The 12,209-nt window shown below is 34.3% G+C and overlaps 1 long non-coding RNA gene across 1 annotated transcript in view; it reads right to left on the bottom strand.

Moving 5' to 3' along the window:
• Positions 1-12,209, bottom strand: part of LOC142601558 (uncharacterized) — a 354,848-nt gene that overhangs the window by 288,906 nt on the left and 53,733 nt on the right. The window contains exon 2 of the long non-coding RNA XR_012835077.1: positions 8,947-9,059. This is a non-coding gene — a long non-coding RNA (uncharacterized LOC142601558). The remainder of the gene's footprint in view (positions 1-8,946; positions 9,060-12,209) is intronic.

The raw sequence follows: 12,209 nt of genomic DNA, 5'->3' as shown, positions 1-12,209 counted from the left end.
ACCTTTTCTCCTTTCTCTTGCAGATTTTTAATGGTGTAAAGTCTTTACTGGAACCCAGATGACAGATATCATTAGAGCTGTCATACCATTTATTACGCTGAATTCTTCATTCCTTATATAGCAGACTGTCAATAGTAGCAATTTCTGACAGATACCTCTACCAGCCATTTAATCCAAGATTTCTTTGGCCATAAGGTAGAAGTCCCTATTTTCTACTAGTTTTCCTATAAGCAAATACATTTAGAAAGAAAAGAAAGTTTAAGAAAGCAAGCTCTACGAATGAACTCATGAAATTGAAAAAGTAATAATGCTTACAAGCTGTCTGTAAGGAAACCAGAGAAGAGACTAAGGAACCTTTGTCAGAAATATTCAGCTCTGAGTTTCTAGTCACCGGGTCTGAGCAGCCTGTTCAAATACTTATACATTATCAGCTCAGCAATAAGAATATGACACAACAGTGGTCTGATAAAGATACAGAATTGCACTGACAGAAAGAAATTTTATCTAGGATTATTGTTGTCCTTGGAAAACCATCACCACACTGGTAAGTGATTTTTCAAGAGAAGATTTCAAGATTAAAAGAATGAGGCGGAGTTCAGGAGATTAAAAGGAAATTAGATTCTTTCTGTCCTTTTTTTTTTTTTTTTTTTAGTTATTTATGATGCTGATTGTATTTTTCATTCTGTTTTGTTCTGCTTTTCACTGCAGAGGGAAAAGACTCTATCAATTCTTCTGTCCCCAGTAGGATAAAATCCAGAAAAAGTCAGAAATGCATCTTCCATTTTAAAGTAATGGCAATCCTTGGAAAGTTATGTAAGAGTTTTTTCATTCCCAGGTTTTTGTCTTCACTTTCAAAAATGGGTAGATACTAACATTATATATATATACACACACATTACATGGACACTAACTAATAGTAGAATTAATATTTAATTAGAGTTTATACTTCATTAAAAAATTAAGTTTTATACATACAGTAGAAAAACACAGGATTTAAGAAAACTTCAACTACCCACTCCTTTCCAGAAAAAAAGTGCAGCCTCACAGTTACTCTTGCAGAAAACATAGAATCAAGTCCTCTCAGACCTGACAGAAGTGGAGCTTGTTTTCTTCAGTCAATTACTATAGAAATAAATCTACTAAAATAAAAAATGGCTATCAGGGAGATGGGGTAAAATACCCACTCCAGAATCTTGTGAATCTAAAACTACTTTTCCTAAAAGAATTTGTGCAAACACTTTAATGTTGCAAGAAGTAGAAAAAGGCTAATTTTATTCATTTCAGAAATAAAAAGGTTATATTTTTCATTTTAATCTAAGCTATTTTTTCTGTCGTTCTTCTCTACCTCTCAAATTAATTTCAAAAAACTGGAAGACTATGTACTTATTCAACCTAGCTTTGTCCGGTGCAGTAGACAAGGGAGGGAAAATGTGAGGCTACTACACTACTAGGCTACTACACAAGCACTTATGCTGGAAGAGGACTGTTAAAGGTTTATCACTCAAATATAATGATAAAATGCAATTGTAAAGAGAAAAACTTTAATGAAGTTTTGGCAGGGAAAGTTCACCAGAAAATGAATGTAGGTAATGAAACTCAGTTACTAATGATATGTACATACCAATCTATAAAAATGGATGTACATACATATAGAAGGACATAAAATACATACATCTATATATTTAATTATATTTGAAGACATTTTTAGAAAAATAATATCTATGTTAGTTTTGCTACTATTGCTACTAAATGATGCATCTCATCTGGATTTACTAGACGTTAAATATATACTCTCTAGTACAGTCTTCCTACGCCAGTTTTTTCATCTTTTCATTTTCTAATTTCCATCCCTTTCAGGTGGAAATCGCTTCAGTAAAACAGATAATTGCTTCTGCTTAGCAATGTCAAACAGTTTGCTTCAGGTTATGGCAGTCTCTAAAATTAAGATGGAAAAAAAAGTTCTCTCTCATTATCTTTCTCCTTTTCAAGCATCCTTTCATCTCATCCTCTTCAATGTTGTCCAAAGTCATATTTTCACCATTGTTTATTCTTTTCTACTATTTTCTTGTATTTAGTTACAATTTTACTTCTTGTCTTCCCCAAAATCCTTCACCTTCAGCCTCAGTTTTGAATGTCAAAATTTTACAATGGCTGAAGAGGAAACCTAGAATATGTTGCAATTTAATTGCTCAGTCCACGGCATTTTCAATACCAGTCATAAATCTTTTTGTCTTTCTATTTTCCCTTCACAAAAAGCCACTATGGTAAAAATTCTTCTATATCTCAAAATGGAAGAACAAAGGACTGCTTTGAGACTACTAAATATATATTATATTCTTGAAATCTCAAAAAGTCTTAAGATAAAACTATCACTCATTCCATATCCATATTTTCCATAGTCTTGCCTTGACTTTCGTCTCTTAGCAATGAAGTTCTAAAACTGTGTCCTGCTTATTAAAAAGACAAAACACAGACTGACAAATGGGAGAGAATGACAACTTACAGTGGCTCCTGCTGCTGGGCTATCAAATTTTGAAAGCATCAGTGAAGTAACCAATACGTATGACTCTCCTTTCATCGTTACTGTAAAATTATGCTTGTATGTTGGAAGGACTGAAGAACAGTTTTCAGCTTTCTCTTCAAGAACTCTCTTCTAGATTGACGTGTACGTTTTAGGCCCTCTTCAGCCAGACAGCACTGCATGACTGGGATCTTTCACTGAATACGTATGATTTTTTTTTCACTAAAAATTTTAAAACCCAAATGCAGCCAGTATGTATGAGTAGATCCAGACCAAGATCTGTATTTGTGGATTGTAGTAACATTTAATACAATTAAATAAACGAAAGTTAACCAATACAACTGCTTAACAGGTTGCCTAAATACATGCTTTCCCTCCCCTTATCCTTTTTCTGAGATGAGCACTATTATTCCTTATTTTGACACCACTTGTGAAGATTGAGTTTTTGGTTCAGTCAGAATGCCCTTACACAAGCAAAATTCTAAATGTTTTCTATAAAAGCGGAAGAGAGGCCAAGCCTCCTGGACTGGGCTCATAAGACTTTTTTCGCTTTTATTTTTGACAAATGCCCAAGCATTTTGTTTGTAGTAGTACGGTTAACCCAAAATATAATTTGTGTAAAAATATTGCCATTAGAATAAATCACAAATTACAACTACTTTAACTATTTGACTACTTGAAATAGGCATTAATGAAACATTATTATATCATGGGTTTATATTTTAATTTTCTACTCTCCTGGCACATTTACACAGCAGAACTCAGCTCATACAACTGTCATGCAATATCATTTAAACATTTTCCAGCTCTTAAAAAAAAAATATAGCTGAAATAGTTGGATGAGCATCATAGCACTTCCGTATTACATTCTGCAAAGGGATTTCTTTAAGTAAAAGAGAAACAATATTCAAGAGTTTTCATTTTTTTTACAACTAGTAAAGTTGTCATAAATTCAGATAAATATAACTGCCAAAGGCATTAGCCTTGAAATTATAATTCTTTATATTTGTAGATTACCAGTCAGATTTAAGAAATAATGCTGATGATATTTATCTAATGTTAAACTTAGTTAATAATTAGTCAAGTACTCTAGTACAACTGAGAAGTAAATTGATTTTAAAATGCAATGACAGTGCAGTAAAACTCTCAGGCTACCATAACATGTATTTTTATTTTAATTTTTTGTAGTATGTTTTTTTCTTGCTGATTTGACTTCTAATATTTGACTAAAGTGCATCATTCTTCAGCAGTTTACATAGATATCATTGTATTAAGTTTATTATTTACACTAAACAGAGGTGATAAGGCAATGAAACATTTATGTTTCAGTACACTTTCTGACTAGCCAAAAAAGTTCAATGAGTCATTTCAAAGCAATTTTTTCAAAGTACTGGAAGCAATTATATTATATTGTAAATTATTAACCTGTAGTTGTTTTCCTAAAATTAAAAATGTATTAAATATTTATTTATATAGTGTATATTTAGTCTATATTTACAGGCATGCATATACTGTGTATATTTAGGCACTATATTTATATAGTCTATACAGTCTATAATTATATACATACATAAAGCATATACTTAGAACTGGTGAAAAACTTATAACCATTGACTCATCAAATAAATGTAGTCACTAGAAACACCAGTGAAATACTCATTTCTAGTGATTTACACAGCATCATATAGGAACATACAGGATCATATAGGACCAATCTCAGAGGTACAGACAGAATTTAATTTCAGATGCAGTCATCTCTGATCTCAGTTACTGTGTTTGGCATCATGGAAGCTCTAAATGGTTGAATTAAAAAGGCTGGCTTGGTTTTTCCATTTTGGGGTATAAGAATATTCAACACTGACATAACTTGAGGAGGTTTCTATAGAATGTATGTTGCTGATCTTTTTTTTTTTTTTTTAAGATACCGCACATGGCCTAATTTTGTTGACCGGTCATGGAAAGGTAGATGTTAGCTGTTTTCACTTTCTTCAAAACATTTCAGAGGTCTGATCAACCAGATAGGCAAGACAGGTTTTAAAAAACTTGTGGCATCTAACACAAGAGGGATTATAAGACAACTGATGACAGAAGCAGCAGCGAAGGAAAGGGAGCCAATGTTGAGCCAGTACATGCATAGGAAGCTCTTCTATCTAATGTAACTGAGTATCTCTTGTTTGCAACTCTTGTGTTGCGAAGAGGAGACAAAATTCAGCAATAGTTTTAAGCCCTGTCATCATTTAAGAAGGCTAGTTTAACAGGATCAAAATACACTTCCTGGACTTAATGAACTCCTCCTTACTTCCAAATCAAGTCTGGCTATGTGAGAAGTCTGTTACAGTCATGGATTATTGCTTAAATTCTGTCATAAAATATGTCTTTACTGTCCTTTCCCCACTGAGAGAATTTTCACATTCTACAATTGCTGAACCTCAGCTGTTCTACATGAACATAGATCTACATGTAGATCTACATGTAGAAAATCAACTAGATTTGAATTGCAACTAACAGCAAAAAGTACATAGGAATGAACTTTAGGTATTCTTTTAAGAATTCAGGGGACAGAGGGTATTTCCTAACTCAAGGCAAAGCAATAAAGAAACAAATTAGCGAGCACAGTAGCTGAGGGAACAATAAATATGTCCAGTAAGTCAGACACAGTGCATATGTGGCTGATAATTTAACACCATGAAAGGGGATTACAAATCTGCAGTGGTGCAGTGAAACACTATGTTTGGAAGAGATTTAGTGCAAGCAACACAAGGTAGCTTTAACAGTTGACAAAAGATAACAAAGAAAAAGCACAAATAGTGTCACAGATTTCATAATACTAAAAGACATAAGGCCATATGGAATTTGAACATGTAGACATTGCGTCACTCTTAGCATTGGCTTAATCTCTACCCTTTCGATCAGTAGTTTGGCTGGCAAATAGAAAAAAAAATCATTAAGGGCAGGCTATCTTAAAAAAAAAGAAAAAGCTTTAAAGTAAGCTGTGGCAATTTGAAAAATCAATTCATGTGCCTAGATTCATACTTTAAAGAAATATAAATCCCTAACCTAATCTACTACAAAGTAGCATAAGAAATAAATCAAGTGTTTTTGATAGTCTCCTGAACTACTTTAATGCTGATCTCTGTAGAAGAGTTGCATTATTATCGAAATGTGAATCTCACACAATTAATATTTTATACTTCTAGGAGTAGCATCTCAGGCTAGGACTGAGACAAATGGCCTAGAAATAAAATCACAAGATGTCCTCAGAAGTATTTGCTATTGCTAACCTGGTTCCATTAACTACTTCTGCCCTTTTTCCATTAAAATTACAGATCTGAAAGACACAGTTTTCCAGTCTATCATGGGGAAAAAAAAAAAAAAAATTGAAACAATATTTAAAACTGATTTGGTAAATCAAGTAATGGCAGCAAACACATACAGTACTGATATGTATCACACATAATAATGATTTGATAAATATTTACCAAATAACACTTCAAAAAAAAGTGTGCTGATGAAAGGCCACATACATATATTTTCTATGAAGAGCTCCCATAATATTGAGTGAATTTTCTTAAATGTTTCAAATTACAATTTTCTAAATTCAAAAATGTTCTCTTACCTAACTAATTTTGTCAATGAAAACAAACAAGAAAACCAACCTCTCAGACTTTAACACATTGGCAATAAAGCTTTGTAAGAACAAAGTTTTTTAAATGGCATTATCTGCTATTTGTCTTATTCTATATTGCCATTTTTTCCCCACTGAGTGCTAATAAGTGCTTGCTGTTGAAGAGGTTTACATTTAACATCTGTCACTTGCATCCAGAAGTAGCACCTACAGGGAACTGTCAAATAGATTGTTATTCTCCTCTGTAGCACCAGCAAATCTGTCTCACATCATTTACATACAGATAGTTATAGGCATTCATCAAATCATTATGCTGACTGCCTCACTATTCTAATGTATAATGTCTCTTTAATGAGCCTCAAAAAATACAATATTCCTTGATTTATGACTGCTTAACTGAAAAATTATACAGATTGACAAAAACTCATCATAAAGCATTTTTTGTGTTCCCACTACCTTGCACTTTAAATTTAACAATGACTCTTGATCTAATCTGACGATTTGTTTCTTTGACAAAAGAAATTATCAAATTTTAACGCACTAGACTTCCCAGTCACTGCTGTTTTAATATACTTTCCCTTCAATGAGAGAGCAGTACAGAATTTGACAAATTAAAATCGATCCGTTTTTGTCAAAGAAATAAATGTATTGGACAATCTGTTTCAATATTATTGTATGTCAATTACTGTATACTTCCTAACTTATCATGTGGAATACTGCCATACCAGTCATGCACAAGTGACTCATAAATGAGTCAATTTACATGTTGAAGTAAATTGAACTATGCTTTATTGTACAAACTTCAATTATTTCATACACAAATGGTTACCACTGAAAAACAGCTCTGCCATTAAAAGCATGCTGAAGTATTACAAACATACCTAAAACAGCAAACAGAACGCTGAGAACAAGAGGTAAATGCTTCATTCACTTGACTGCACTCAGGCATTATATGGAGTTCAGTTCCTCCAGCTACATCTACATGTGTTTATATATAATCTCAGCGTTCTGCTGGGACCATTGTGTTTTGACTATCCAAGCTGAAAAGGTTTGCAAACAGTGCTCATCGTAGCCATTGGCAGCAAGAGTTTGCACTAAGCATGAGAAAACATATGATACTTTGTTTCTGACAAATTTACAACTTCTAGTGGAATGCTTTCAGTCTGTAAGAAAGTGTTAAGCACTGTCTGAAGTTTCTCCCACAACAGAGATAACTGGAACTTTTTACTCCCCAGTCCAATATAGTTTGAACTTACACCATCACCAGTCAGTACACGACGCCCTCTCCTCCGCTCAGCCATTCATTTCCATGAAAGTTTTAGAAGCATAGTACTGAGACCTTTCCCTCTTTCAAAATGCCACCCCTTCCAGAAGGTTCAAATGTAATGAGTGCAGATATAAACAAATAAGCATTAATATAACTTTGCACTGCCTGATCTCGTAAGCATCACTTCCTATTTCCAAATCATGAAGCCAAGCTAAAAAGACTATCCATTCAATGCAGCAGAAATGTACAGAGATTTAAGCAACAGATGGGAAGCTGCAATCCCTAGATCCCTGCAAAAAGTCAACTTCAAGCAAAAAATCATACAAAACAACTTACAATACTACTGCCTATTTAAGAGCCTTTTCAGCAGATGCATATATATTATGACAGAAAATAAAGTGCAGAAATTACACTGATATGTTTGACCTGACAGCATTAAATGCTCAGTAACAATTTTCATTTCATAATTTTAGACGCACATTTTAGTTCCTTTGCACTGAATATTCCAGGTAACGTCAATGTCTGAATTTCAATGATTTCAAGGAGTCAAACTTCGAAAGAATATAGGTATATTATCAATGAACACACTGTATTTTATCATCTGGGAGAATTTGCATGTCTACACATTTCAACCATATAAAATGACAGCCCATCAAATAAGCCAGTACAACATTCTCTCTTGTTCTTTTCAGTTGATAAATGACAAAACCTCCATGGCATTGTTTTGTATGTGAAATTTATAACTCTGAATCCAGAAAACTATTATTCCAACCCAAATACCTGTTACAAATAACTGAAGACCCAAATTTATACACCTGGATACTTTGTGAATTCAAAATATCTCAAAACATCCATTCATTCCCATAACATTAAGGAGGTTTATATCTCAGCTTGCAGTAGTGTGATAAAATCCAATTTACAAAAAATATTCAATAATTACTAATCACAACAGATTACGTGTTAGACTGTTATTCTGACCACCTCAGAATTATGTTTCTGTGTCCCTTGATATTAACTGTGAGGCACATAAACAGGAGTAACCATGGACAATAAGTGTATGCTATGTCTATTAGTATTGATATTGTAAAGCTGTGCTAATACTAATTTAAAAGCTAGATGTGATTATGACTGGTTGTTAGTCTTTGTGACATAGAGAGAAGGTGATAAGAACAAAGTAAATACAGCTACCCCTATAACCCCCTCACAACTCTATTTCTTGCCTTTCTTGCTTTGTAACTTCATTGTTACATCTCCCATAGTGTACAGAGTTACCACTTCTGAAAACTGGCTAATAGTGTTTGTGACTCTTGATTTTCCTTTCTCAATCTGAATTTCAGAAAAGACAGTGGAGGAACATCTGTCAGAAGATGCTTTAAGCCTTTGCATTGCTCTTTCTTACGTGTGCACATACATATATGGCAGTGTTGCTCTAGTAGAATACTAAATTGGCCATTTTCCTTGTATTGTACTGAATTACCCAGGAACCCAACAAAATTTTATGCAATGTGTTTCACACTGACTGAGCCTACTTACAGGAAGGTGGTGCTGTAAGTGGATTCAATACTTCAATCAGTGTAGTCTGCACATAGGAAGAAAATCCAGTGTTCTGTTCCTGTGATTAATTTTCTGTCTTTCTGTAGATACACCTAGGAAATAACCAGTGCAGGGTAAGCATGAATAAATATAGAAAATAACATAACCCAAATGATTAGAAATAAAAAAACCCCACACTGAGTGATAATTTACTGCACAGACCATACCATTATTCATCAATTTGCAATTATGACATTATACAAGACAAAAGTTTAAATTTTGTCTTTGTTTAATCCTGCAGTACCCAAGTGATTCCAGAGTTGTTCAATCTCAAGGCTGGCAAATAGAATCAAACAGCTCTTATCATTACACCTAAACAGCCATCTGGTGGCCTGAGAGGAGAAACATAATGACCACAGAGGGAATTGGTCCAGCCTTCCAAAACAGCACAACCAGGTTTCCATTCAGCATATAGAACTGTGGAATACATTAAATAAGTAGTCATGTTGATTTTAACAGTAGAGTTTATTCACAATTTTTATTTGGTCTTTCCGTAGAAACAGAAGCAGCAGATTCTATTGCTTCTCCTGGTTCCTATTTACATACATAGCAGAATTCTCCAGAAAATTAATTAAGAAGTGATAGGAATAAGGCATAAAGAAAGCCTGTTTACGTGTCCTGATATTTCTTATAGTCAGCAGGGTTCACTGTATCTTGCTTCACATCTAAAAGAGTACTGCCAAGTGCCAGTTCAATCTCTCTTTAAATAGCTGAAGTCAAAGCTGGACCATCCTCCAGATAAAAAATCTACTCCAGGGAGTTAACCATTCTTACTTTACAAAGACCTTTTTCTTATCTCTTGCATCTAGGCTTTGCTCCAAATTACACCCTGCTACTTCTTGTTATATCTGAACCAGAGAGAGCAAACAGTTTATGCTGATCACCTTTTGCAACAATTTTATATATACCTATCCCCGTTCTTCTCATTTCCTAGGTTAAATTAACCTGGTTCTAAGTCTTCTTTTGATGCCTTTAATAATTTCATGAACTATCAACAACTAGGTACATTGTATTGTTTGTCCTTGTTGAAAACCTGGCCAACTTGAGCCTACAAGTTGTTTCACTGGATGCTTACGCATTATGCTCCTAAAGATCTGTGCAGAAAGAGCTCTAGTGGATCTTGGTTTAGCAGTTTCAGATATTCTATCCCTTGTGCACTGCCACAGACTATCAACCCAGTAAATGGGTAGGTAGAAATTAGTATGCTATGACTCAAATTCATAAAGGGTGATAGAAGCATGAAATGTTTTCAGATTTGCTAAAGGACGTCTGCCAAGCATTTTAACACTTCTTGAGCTCTGCTACTGCTGATATGAAGGGAGGGCAAACACTTGTGGAAGAAAGCAAAAAAGCCTGGAACCAGGTACACATGTAACAGTATGGCATAGTGAATATACTGTTCCCATAGTCTTTCCTGAAGCATTAGAGGGAATTCCCTATCTTGTATGTGTGAAGTTAGTTACTCCTACTCAGTGTCTGTGCTTGCTCTTACCAAACTGAATGTCTATTGTTTTCTGTATTTTCTGGAATTTATTGTGGTTATTTTGAACTTGAGTCCTGTCTTCTACTATGACTGCAGCAAGAGTAGCATCTACTCTATTAGCGAAACTACCAACAAAGTTATGGAATAATCTTAGACCCAGTGCAGAATGTTATGGAATTACACTCCTCCCCCCTACCCCTGATTACTGGGGAAAAGAGTGACTGTAAATAAATAAAACCCCTTTTTAAAAAAAAAAAACAACCAAACTTGCATACTAACTTTAGAGCAGTCTTATCTAGATCACAGTTCATTAGCTTTCTTAAGAGAGTGCCACGTGTGATTATCAAAACTGCAGTTTACTAAATTCAAGTCACATCATATCTCTCCTACCCCTTCAGGCTTGCTGCAATAATTTTTAAAGAGATATAGTAGGTCTCACTTGTTCCCTACAAATCTATGCTAGCTGTTCATTCTCACCATCTCATGCAGATGCTTAGGAAGAATAGTTTGATAATTTAAGATTCCTCACAGAAATTCAGTTAAAAGAACTATCTACAATTCTTTGGATATTTCTTCAGGTCTTACTGCCAGCCCCTTTCTGAGCTTTTGAAATTTCATCATCCCTAAGTTCACAAATAGTTGTTACTATTTATCAGATAAAGATTTGTTTTTTCCATGCATGCATATCTTCCGGCTTCAGAAATCATAGAGACAACAGTCTCCGCATAAAATAAAGACCTGAACAAAGACAGTTCTTTGCTTCTAGTTGAGATAGCCCTGCAGTTAGATAATTTGTACTGATTTTTCTAAGACAAAGCATGAGTTTCTGTGTAATTAATTTGTTTAAATAACTACAGTCATTGCATGCTAATGTATTGCTCATCCTAGATTCCAATACTGGCCTCTGAATTTTCTACCACTGTGTCTACACTACTTACCTCACACAAAGAAGCTAACAGAACATGAGATAGGTAAGTAACTGTTTATGTTTCATTTTTAAAGTTTTGTGCAATTGTACATGGATTTGTCCCACCATTTCCTCTGATCTTTTGAGTTAACATTTTAGTAACAGTATCCTTAGATGTTTAGCTTGCAGTAATTTTCACACACAGAATGGGTTTTCCTATTCTTTCAGTACATTTAAAAAAGAAAATGTTGTCTGTTATGTTTTTAAATGCAAATGACTTTCAAAATGGATGCTCCTGTTTTGGGACATCTACATTACATTACTGGGTCAAGCTCTTTAAATAGGTGTATTCGTCAGATTACTGGAAGTATTTTACTTAAAGGAAAGAACACAGAAGATAAAACCGGATGACTCTAAGACCACTTGGAGCATGTGTCTCATCTTGCCAGGTTCAGCTGTTCCAGCTCATAGAGGAGATAACAGAGGCAGGTCTCAGTTAACCACATGTGTACACATGTGTGTGCAAAGACTGCCCTGACATAACCTATCCCTCACTTTATCCTCTTAACAAACTGAGCTTAATAGTGAATGTCATGTTGTTTGGTGTTCCTTTACTCTGTCACAGGAAATTGGTGAAGGATGTGGGAATTGATCTGGCTACTTCTCGTATAAATTAAAGAACTACATGTTTATAGCAATAAATGATTTTATATGCCTTTATCACCTGCATTTTTTCAGCTTGTCTGCTATTCTAGCTCAGTTTTGCCCTTCTCAACACTTCGTCCTCTCTAGTCTATCAGCTTGCTTCCTTTA

The sequence above is a fragment of the Balearica regulorum genome, chromosome 4 (genome assembly GCF_011004875.1).
Source record: "Balearica regulorum gibbericeps isolate bBalReg1 chromosome 4, bBalReg1.pri, whole genome shotgun sequence".
Lineage (NCBI taxonomy): Eukaryota > Metazoa > Chordata > Aves > Gruiformes > Gruidae > Balearica > Balearica regulorum.
Note: the sequence above shows the minus strand (reverse complement) of the source record. Positions and strands in the feature narration are given on the sequence as shown.